This window comes from Quercus suber, unplaced genomic scaffold, assembly GCF_002906115.3.
Source record: "Quercus suber isolate HL8 unplaced genomic scaffold, Cork oak 2.0 scaffold_60, whole genome shotgun sequence".
Classification (NCBI taxonomy): Eukaryota; Viridiplantae; Streptophyta; class Magnoliopsida; order Fagales; family Fagaceae; genus Quercus; species Quercus suber.
In genome coordinates this window covers 1,925,691-1,935,583 of record NW_027069525.1, presented here as the reverse complement: position 1 = coordinate 1,935,583, position 9,893 = coordinate 1,925,691, and the positions used below count along the sequence as shown (strand labels likewise).

The 9,893-nt window shown below is 33.1% G+C and overlaps 1 long non-coding RNA gene and 1 pseudogene across 1 annotated transcript; both read left to right on the top strand.

Moving 5' to 3' along the window:
- The first annotated feature begins 1,561 nt into the window (after positions 1-1,561).
- On the top strand, positions 1,562-4,010 carry LOC136067159 (uncharacterized). The gene is made up of 2 exons (XR_010628680.1): positions 1,562-1,661; positions 3,936-4,010. It is a non-coding gene; the product is annotated as an uncharacterized LOC136067159 (long non-coding RNA).
- Positions 4,011-8,721: 4,711 nt separating this feature from the next.
- Positions 8,722-9,612, top strand: LOC112006546 (non-specific lipid transfer protein GPI-anchored 14-like; annotated as a pseudogene).
- The last annotated feature ends 281 nt before the right edge of the window (positions 9,613-9,893 follow it).

Below are 9,893 nucleotides of genomic sequence, written 5' to 3'. Positions count from 1 at the left end.
GAGACTGCATACTAGATTTTACCTTGTGTTAGATTTTATGGCTTTGGAATTATATAGTTAGTGCTCACAGGTTATAATATATAGTTTCAAGGTATTTACTTTGAAGAACTTTGTGTTTCATTATTTAATCATTTTTGTTATATTATTATTATTGCAAATGAAACTTGCATTTCCCCCACTCCCATTAATTATACTACTTACTAGGCTCTATTTTGTCCCATTCTTTTACAAAAATTTTCAAAGTTGGCAATGATCGTTTTGAGACATGTTTTTGTGACTAGTAGTTAGACTAACTACTGATAGATGTTGAACTTTTGTGATGGAGATATTTAGATGATGTACATCATAAAGTAGACTTGACTCATTCTTTTGTATATTATAGTGGTTACGACTTTATTCCCATTGGTGGGACAAGTCGATATGTAATTATATTTATTCAGACCTTTATTCTTTTGTGACCAATAGTCGTTGTAATTATTGTATAGAGCTTTAACTTACTTGGGGAGTGTTGTTAATGAAATCTACAGGTGACTTGGAGAGTGTTGTAATTATTGTGATAATTCTTGATGTTGGTACTTGATATGAATTATTTGGATTGGATTGCCAAAAATGAAAAATCTACAGGTACCTTTGAGATGTTTTTCTCATGCTTTGGACCCTTTTGGGTTCGGGGTGTGAAAGATACTTTCAATTTATCATTATTTCTATTGTCATTAATATTCATTACTGTTGCTGGCTCTATTTTGGACTAATTATTATTCTACCACAAATTCATGTCTTGTTTGGAGTGCTTTGTCTTGTGTGCAGACTGGTTCTAGGGGAATCCCACGGAGAGAGCTAGGCCCAACTCCCTTACCCTCTATAGAAAGCCTTAGCCCAAAAACACAATAGCCATGGTTGCACTTATTTATGCATGGTTAAAGAAGAAAGAAGGCTTCATATTGGGAACTCAGTAACCATGGTTGCAAATATTTATGCAATTTTAACCAAAATTGATAATGGGATAGTACTAGCTGTGGAGGTGGTTTGGTTAAAAATAAAATAGTAAATTAGAAAGTACGCTCCGAAAGTTTGATATTACTTGAATTTTATACCTGAAGTTTACCTATATTAGCAAAAGGATCCACTCTATCAATATAATTGGATTTTAATTATTTTATTCCATAATTAAAATAATTGCACAAAATTGCAATCCCTTGATTGTCTCGAGGGTTTACTTTAGCTTTTTAAGAGCAATTGTTTAATGCACTTTAGAGCATTTCACAATGTTTAAGTTCCAATGCCTTTGTAATATTTACCTTGTGTGCTTGTTTATTTATTTTTTATTTATTTATTTATTTTTTTTGGGTGGGGAAAATTTATCTATTTGAGATCAAGGACATTTTTTACCTTTGGTGCTGTTGAAAGAAGCAATGAAGGCTTGACTAGTGCATGAAAGCTTGAGAGATGGGGATTATAGATGAAATTTTTGAGGGAGACTCTCAGGTCATGGTAAACTCTCTCTACTAGACATGACCACTCCTCCACTAAGCATCTCTAATAGCATTACATTTACGTGTACAGGTTCTTTACCACAACTCCAGCAGTTTGATAGGACTAACTCTCTTTCGTTTCACGGGATGGCAATAAGGCTGTGCATGGAATAGCTCAATATGCTAGAGGTCTTTCCAACTTTAGTGCTTGGATAGATGAAAACTATTTATTATTGAGCATTTGGTCACTAAGACGTACTGTTTTTATCCTCGTCTGAATAAAATAAAAAGGTGAATGATAAAGTTAGGTAGGATAGGATAACACAAGCATGATAAAAATTATCTCCAGTGTATTGCTTTCGAGTTTAAGTATATATAGGCACTTCACACTTGTCTAGCTTCCTTGCGTGATGTAGGACATAATTTACTATTTAATTATTGTAATTTATTATTTTTGGTATTTTTATGTAAAAAAACGTTATTTTAGGTTTAGGTGATTTATTTCCTTGTTTTTAGGTGCATTTAATGCTTTTTAGGTCAAATTTGATTCCTGTTATGATTAGGTATCAATTAGGAGTTATTTTAGATTATATTTTCTTGTCTGTCAAGTATCAATTAGGAGCCCTTAAATAGGCCCTTAAGTCTATAAACGTTTTTCATAGACTATTATCAATAAACACAGACGTTTTGTCAAATTTTCTTCTGGTGGATTCCAGTTTTATGTCCTTGTGGATTCAGGGAAAACCCCTCGTGGATTCGAGGTTTACTACCAAGAACTAACAGTTTAGTTTCTGTTCCATCAAGAGAGCATCGTGTGTGTTTTTCTCCCGGCTTCCGCGACATCAGTTGGTATCAGAGCCTTGACTTACCCTGGTCTGATTGCTAACCGACGAGACGGTAACCACCACCACAACAACGACAAACAACGTAGCGAGTATTACGTGACGTACAACAAGCACTCACAAATATCTATGCTAGGATGGCGCTGTTGAAGAATGGAAACAATAGGGATAACTGCAGCAGAGACATAACTCACGGGCAACCTATTGGTAAGCAAATTTCATATAGACCTTATAAGAGAATTGCAAGTTTTAATGGTTATTTTTTAAAAGAAGATTTTCTTGATTGGTTACTTGATCTAGAGGATTTATTTGACTATAAGAATATTTGTTATGAGAGAAAAGTTGGACTTGCTTCGTAAACTTAGTAAGTATGCCTTATGTTGGTGGGAACGAGTACAATCTGATAGAATCCGACAAGGTAAAGACAAAATTCGATCATGGCCAAGGATGAAAAAGATGCTTGCTATCAAATTTTATCCTTTGGATTGTGAAGAAATCTTGTCATATACAATACAAGATTATTATTGGCCAAGAAGTTCATACTTGAATTATTTTGAAGAGCCAAATATTCCACCGTTAAAGGAAAAATTACATGTTAAAGAAAATATCGTTCTTGAAGAAGATGGAGAAGTCAAAGAAGAAATTATAGAGATTTCTGAGGAAATTAATGAAGGCCTTGTTATAGAAGAAGAACCTAGAATCAAGATTGTGGAGGAGATTAATGAGGACCCCATCATAGAGAAAGATCTTGAGGTTGGGATGGTAGAGAACATTAAAGAAGAAATTATAGAGGAAGTTGTCAACGATCTCGATAAAATCAAGTTAGATGATTGCAACATTCAAACTCCTATTATTTTATTGGGAGACACCGAAACAAAGTTTATTGATTTTATTGGGGTAGAAAGATTTGATTTGATCATTAACTCTTATTTGGTGAATATTGTCAATAACATGAAGATCAAGGGAGAAGAAGTTCAAGTTGCCCAATTAATGACTTTCAAGTTTGGCAAGAAGACAAAGAAGATGAAGTATTCAAAGTATTTGTTCTCTTGGCATGGGATATTTTAGATTTCAAAGATGAACTCGAGGACGAGTTTGTTTCAAGTGGAGGGGTCTGATGTAGGACACAATTTACTATTTAATTATTGTAATTTATTATTTTTTGTATTTTTATGTAAAAAAACATTATTTTAGGTTTAGGTGATTTATTTCCTTGTTTTTAGGTGCATTTTATGCTTTTTAGGTCAAATTTGATTCCTGTTATGGTTAGGTATCAATGAGGAGTTATTTTAAATTATATTTTCTTGTCTGTCAAGTTTTAAGGAGCCCTTAAATAGGCCCTTAAGTCTGTAAACGTTTTTCATAGACTATTATCAATAAACACAGACGTTTTGTTAAATTTTCTTCTGATGGATTTCAGTTTTATCTCCTTGTAGATTCAGGGAAAACCCCTCGTGGATTCGAGGTTTACTACCAAGAACTAACAGTTTAATTTCTGTTCCATCAAGAGAGCATCGTGTGTGCTTTTCTTCAGGCTTCCGCGACATCATTGCGTCTTTATAATTTATATATTTTTTTTTTCGAAACATAAATCTCTTGTAACTAGTTTATTTCTTTTAAGGATGTTTTGTATATCCAGGGACTATATTCTAACGAAAAGATCGAAGTATTCAACAAAGGTTAGAAATTGGTGGTAGCTAGTATGTATTTTCACAGCTAAAAACTGGTATATTAGATATACTCAAAAATACAAAGAAGGAATTTATTAAACTATGTGAAATTAGATGAAAGAAAGTTCACATGTTGAAATTAAATAAATTAAAGAATGAGAATATTATGAGCAGATAATATTCTCATAATATTTTGAGTTAAAAAATTCCATTCCTCTTAGTGCTAATGTCAGTTATGGTTAGCTATGCAATGGCAGATGCAACCAAAGACAGAATAGTGTGCAAAGCAACAGGTAGGGCTGGCTACATGTCTGCCTTGCGTTGGTGGTCAAGCAAAAGCACCTACACCCAAACTGTGGCACTAGTCTCAAACAAGTCCAAGGACAACAAGAAGCACTTGTGCATCATCATCAGAGATTGTAAGAGCATCACCATCAGTATGTGCAAAGTTGTGCAAAGTGGAAAAAGTAATCGATTTTACACATTTTGAACAAAAAAACACCCACATCAGTGGGTGTAAAATTGTGCATAAATGCACAATTGCTACAGTAACCGTGCATATATGTACGTGAATGAGAAACTATGCCTCCACTACTGCCGATCATCAAACCCTCACTCTCACCTATCTCCCTTTTTCTCAGCTTCATCACCTTTTCGCCGATTCTCTTTATCAGCGTCAGGATTCTGAGATTCTAGTCGAATTTGGCCGAAGAACATGGCGTCAGCATCAACTTCGACGAGAGCCGGAAGAGGCTCCGATCAACCTTTGCAACTGCAATAGAGGAGGATCATGCATGAGAAAATACCCAGATTGAATGGGTCTGAATACCCAGATTGAAGCAGTGAGAGAGAGAGAGGCCATAAGTGAGAAAATAACAAAAATGGTAAAAGAATGAATATTTTATTGAATAAATGTGTAGAATAGATTGACTGATATAAGTGTTTTGTAAAAATAAATGTGTAAAATAGAAAAAGTAGGTTTTAAATGTGCAAATTTACAAAAATTTTGCATCCACTAATGTGGATGCTCTAATGATCCTAAATTAAGACTACAAATTAATATAACACTTACTTTCGGGCTGTCTTCCGTTTTCCATGCCCCTTCTAATCAAAGTGATAGTAGTCCTACCCCTAATCCTAGTGGTAATGTAAATACATGAGCCTTCTTTTTCATTTCAATTTAATTACTATTCTTTTGATATTGTAGAAAACTATTTAAATTTGCGGTAATTTCTTTGGCAACAGGTGGAGGGAATTCCACGAGTGCCAAAAGTGAGAGGACTAGTGGTCAAGACTAGAGACGGTTTGTAATGGAAATTGTCATTGGAGGGGCCCTAACATGGTGTTTCTTCAATTCACACGTGTTCCTATTGGTACTTGGATTGTCACTCATTAGTAACTTTGGCCTTGACCTTGATTGCTATTTCTGTTTTGTAATTGTTATACTTGTGTTATGTTTGTTTGTTTGTTTGTTTGTTTTTTTCATTTATTAATACTCCCTACCTCTATTTATCCCAAAAATAAAAATAAAGACTTTCCAACTTTCCCTTTGTCTCAGCTTTTCCACAAGGGGTGTCATTAGAACTATGTTTTTCTTATAAATCATAAGGTTAGACATGTAAAATTAGTAATTTAAAAACTCCTAATTTTTAGCTAACTTATAAAAAATAAAAATATTTTTCTCCCACCTCCACATTTTTTTCTCACATTTGTTGTCAAGTACTAATACAACTTCTTTTTGAAAAAAATATGAAAAAATAAAAACTGTTTTTTTCCCCCACAAACGCACCATTATTTTAATCACTAAACTATTCTTTTCTCACCTCAACATTTCTCTCTCACATTAATAGTCAAGTACTAATGCAACTTTTTCTTAAAATAAAAAATAAAATAAAACTGCCATAAGTAAAACGTGTAGACTCAAAAAATAAAAACCCTCATTGCACGCTCAAAGTGGTGTGATGAGACTTGAATACTATAATGCACGTGGTTGTGGAATACAAGAATGAAAATTCATAGTTCCCCAACTTGGATCTATAATCAAAATTAGACAAAAAAACACCAAAAGAAAACCGTGTTGGTACTAGGTTGTTCGAAATTGCAAGGCCCACTTGGAGTTGATTCAAGAAGGTCGCGCAAGAGCTTAGCCCAAAAATTCTCTTGATGGGCTTTAAATGTGGCCCATGAATTTTTTAAGGGTTAAGGCCCATGGTTAAATTGCTAATGGAGATGATAATATTAGCCTTTTTCACAGAATATCAGCTTTCTTCTTTGGTGAAAGAGTTTACAACTGAGTTTTCCACACTGATTAGATCCTTTTCATATGTGAACTTAAAATGGCTGGCCTTCACCCTCATTTGTCTTTGATGATTAAAGTATAATTTTCAAAGGATAGCGATAGGAAGACAAAAATCTTACAGCAATTTATATATCTGTCATGCCTTTTTTGGCCTATTATGAATATGTACAATGCAGTGTTGTACATGTTTATTTAGTACGTTCGATGGCTAAGCTCTTCAATTCTAGTCCATGGTTTCTTTTGGCTCTATGGTTTATCTGGGGAGAGCAATTAACCCTATCCACAGGAATTAAAGTTGGATTTATAGAATTCTTAGAGTATCATGTGAGAATTCATCATTGGGGTTTTTTGATGCATGACTACCTAGCATGCTAGCATTTACCATGGGAACAAACAATCACTAGTATAAAAGAGGTGCATTTTTCAAAGGTCTTATCTTCTTGAATCTATCTCATCCATTTCTTAAGTATCATACCATTAGAATCCCTTTAATGGACTCATTTTTCAAGAAATACAAGATTTAATAGTAAAGAACCATTGGTTAATTTGGTTTTAAACCATAGGTTCTCTCCAAAAAAAAATTAAGAAATGAATAAGCTATTATAATATCTTAATGACAGTTCCAAAACCCGCTCCTCTTAATAATAAAATTTAAAAAAAAAATCATAAAAATACTTCAAAAGTTTTTTTATACACCAAACTTTAAATTTTTTTTTTTTTTTTTAATTTCATACTACAAGAATTATATATTTGGATCTTGAAATTATAGATTAGATGATGTTGCCATTTTGTTTAATAAGAAATCAAAGTAGTAGATGATTGATTCATTCCATAATAAAAATAATTGCACAAAATTGCAATCCTTCAATTGACTCGAGGGTTTACTTTGCCTTTTTAAGAGCAATTGTTTAATGCACTTCAGAGCATGTCACTATGCTTACATTTCAATGCCTTTGTAATACTTACCTTGTTTTTTTTTTTGGGGAAAAATAATGTATTGGAGATCAAGGATACTTTTAGCTATGGTAGTGTTGAAAAAAGCAATGAAAGATTGACTGGTGCATGATAAAATTGGGTAGGATTGGATGTCACAAGCAAGCTTCGCCAGTGCTGTCGAAATATTCAACAAAAGATTAGATATATTGGTGGTAGCTAATATGTATTTTCACAACTAAAAACTAGTACTCCATGTTAGATATTGATCGAAAATTAATTTTACTGGTGGATAGTTGAACTGCAGTATTCGTGTAAAACATATAACAAATTGGTTGGGGAAATCAATCTTTTTTTTTTTTAATTACTACATGTAGGTAAAAGGTCATACATTTTTAAGAAGAGAAGCTAAAAATTAGTGGTTGCTTGTACCTTCATATGCATTAATAAATTCAGGTGGATTGGCTGTAACTTGTCCATGAATCATTCTAAGTTCTAACTCTTGTTTTATGTTTCTGCCCTCTCTTGGGTATAAGTTTGTCAAACTAGAGAATGTTGTGGTCCAAATTTTAACTCATGTCTAAAAGGAATTAAGGCCCAAACAGAACAGAGAGAATGCTGGCCCAAGAAGTGTAAAAGAAAAACAAAAATGAAGGGCAGGTAGGGGATGTATTGTGATGTTGATGCCATTAAAAATGATGCATAATACCATAATTTCAATCCAAATCTATAAAATATGAATATCTAAAAGTGTAATATTTATTGTTGTTACGCTTATGTTGAACGGCCACATTTGTATATCATTTTGGTCCATTTTAGTTTCATTTGATACATTTTTGTCAACTTCTATTCATTTCGATGTCCAGTTCGAAGAATGATAAATTTGAAATTTAAAATTTAAAATTTTTAGTAGTACCAAAAGAAATTAGGAAAATAAAATGCATTATAAAAATAATTAAAAGAATATGAACCCGTTCAAAAAATAATAAAATCAATGAAAAGCACCAAAAATAATAATTTTATATATTTGTAAAGATAGAAAGATAAAAATTACTTCTAGAAATTGTTTAATTTTTAGAGAGAACAAATTATCTACAATAAAATTTTAAGAATAAATTATACATTATACTATAATTTGGAAGTACATATAATAATTATGAAACTTGGCTCACCACATCATGTACTGACTTGTTGCGCTAGGTGGGGTTGGTGACTATGACCACAGGGAAACTACAGTGTTACTAGCAACTGTGACTAAAAAAAGACAAGATACTTGGTAGATTTCATCTTGTGCGTTTATTAGAGGAATGGAATTTTAGTTACTTTTCTTGCAACCTACCACAATCATAGAATGCCACATCTAATTAGATAGCAATTTTTTTTTTTTTTTTTTTTTTGATAAGATTAGATAGCAATTGTTGAGCTATCCTTAAAGAGTGTATATCATTCAATGTGGAATGTTTTCAACAAGTAGTGACTACTGAGGGCAAATGCAATGATACAAAATGGCAATAGCCTTACACCCAAGCACTTTGATACTTCCATTCCTTTTAGTGCTAATGTCAGTTATGGTTAGCTATACAATGGCAGATGCAGCCAAAGATAGAGGAATGTGCACAGCAACTAGCAATACTGGCTACATGTCTACCTTACGTTGGTGGTCAAGCAAAAGCACCTTCACTATATTGTTGCACTGGTCTTAAAAAAGTCCTAAAGGACAACAAGAAGTGCTCATGTGTTATCATCAGAGATCGTAATGATCCTGAATTAGGACTACAGATTAATGTAACACTTGCTTTGGGCCTGCCTTTAGTTTGCCATGCCCTTGCTAAAGTCTCCTAGTGTTCCGATATGCATTTAGCTATAAGAGTTGTTTTGTTCTAACTAATAGATTTTTATGAAATTCAATGTAAGAAATGAATGGTGAGTGCCATAGAGTTTTTTCGGTTTTACACTACTTTAAAAGAAAAAAAGGATAAATGTCACTAGAAGTGGCTAATATTTGACACACTAATTTGATCTGTTTGCTTGGTCATGGATGTAACTCTTCTATACTTGGATCCTAATTCACCAGAAGCTCAAATTTTCTACCAATTGGGAAGGAGTTCTAATCAAAGTGATGGTAGTCCTGCTCCTACTCCTAATGGTAATGTAACCAACATACATAGGTCTTCTTTTTCATTTCAAATTCTTTTGATACTACAGAAAACTTCTTAAATTTGTGGGTAATTTATCTGGCTACAGGTGTAGGGAGTTCCGCAAGTGCCAAAAGTGAGGGGAGTATTGGTCAAGACAAGAATGAAGGTTGTTATGGTCAAACGAGATAGTTTAGAATGGAGATTGTTATTCACGGGGCCTTAAGATGGTATTTCATCAGTTCACACTTGTTCATATAGGCACTTGGACTGTTACTCTTCAGTAACGTTGGTCTTGACTACTGTTTTGTAATCATTATACTCATGATGTTCTTTTCATTTATTAATACTCCCTACCTCTATTTATCCCAAAATAATAATAAAACCCTTCCAACTCTCCCTTTGTCTCAACTTTTTCTCCCTTTGTCTCAACTTTTCCACAAGGGGTGTCATTTGAACTATGTTTTTCTTATAAATCTTCCCAATGAAGACCTATGAATCCAAGGATAAAGTATATCTATATGTACCTAGTATGAGAATAA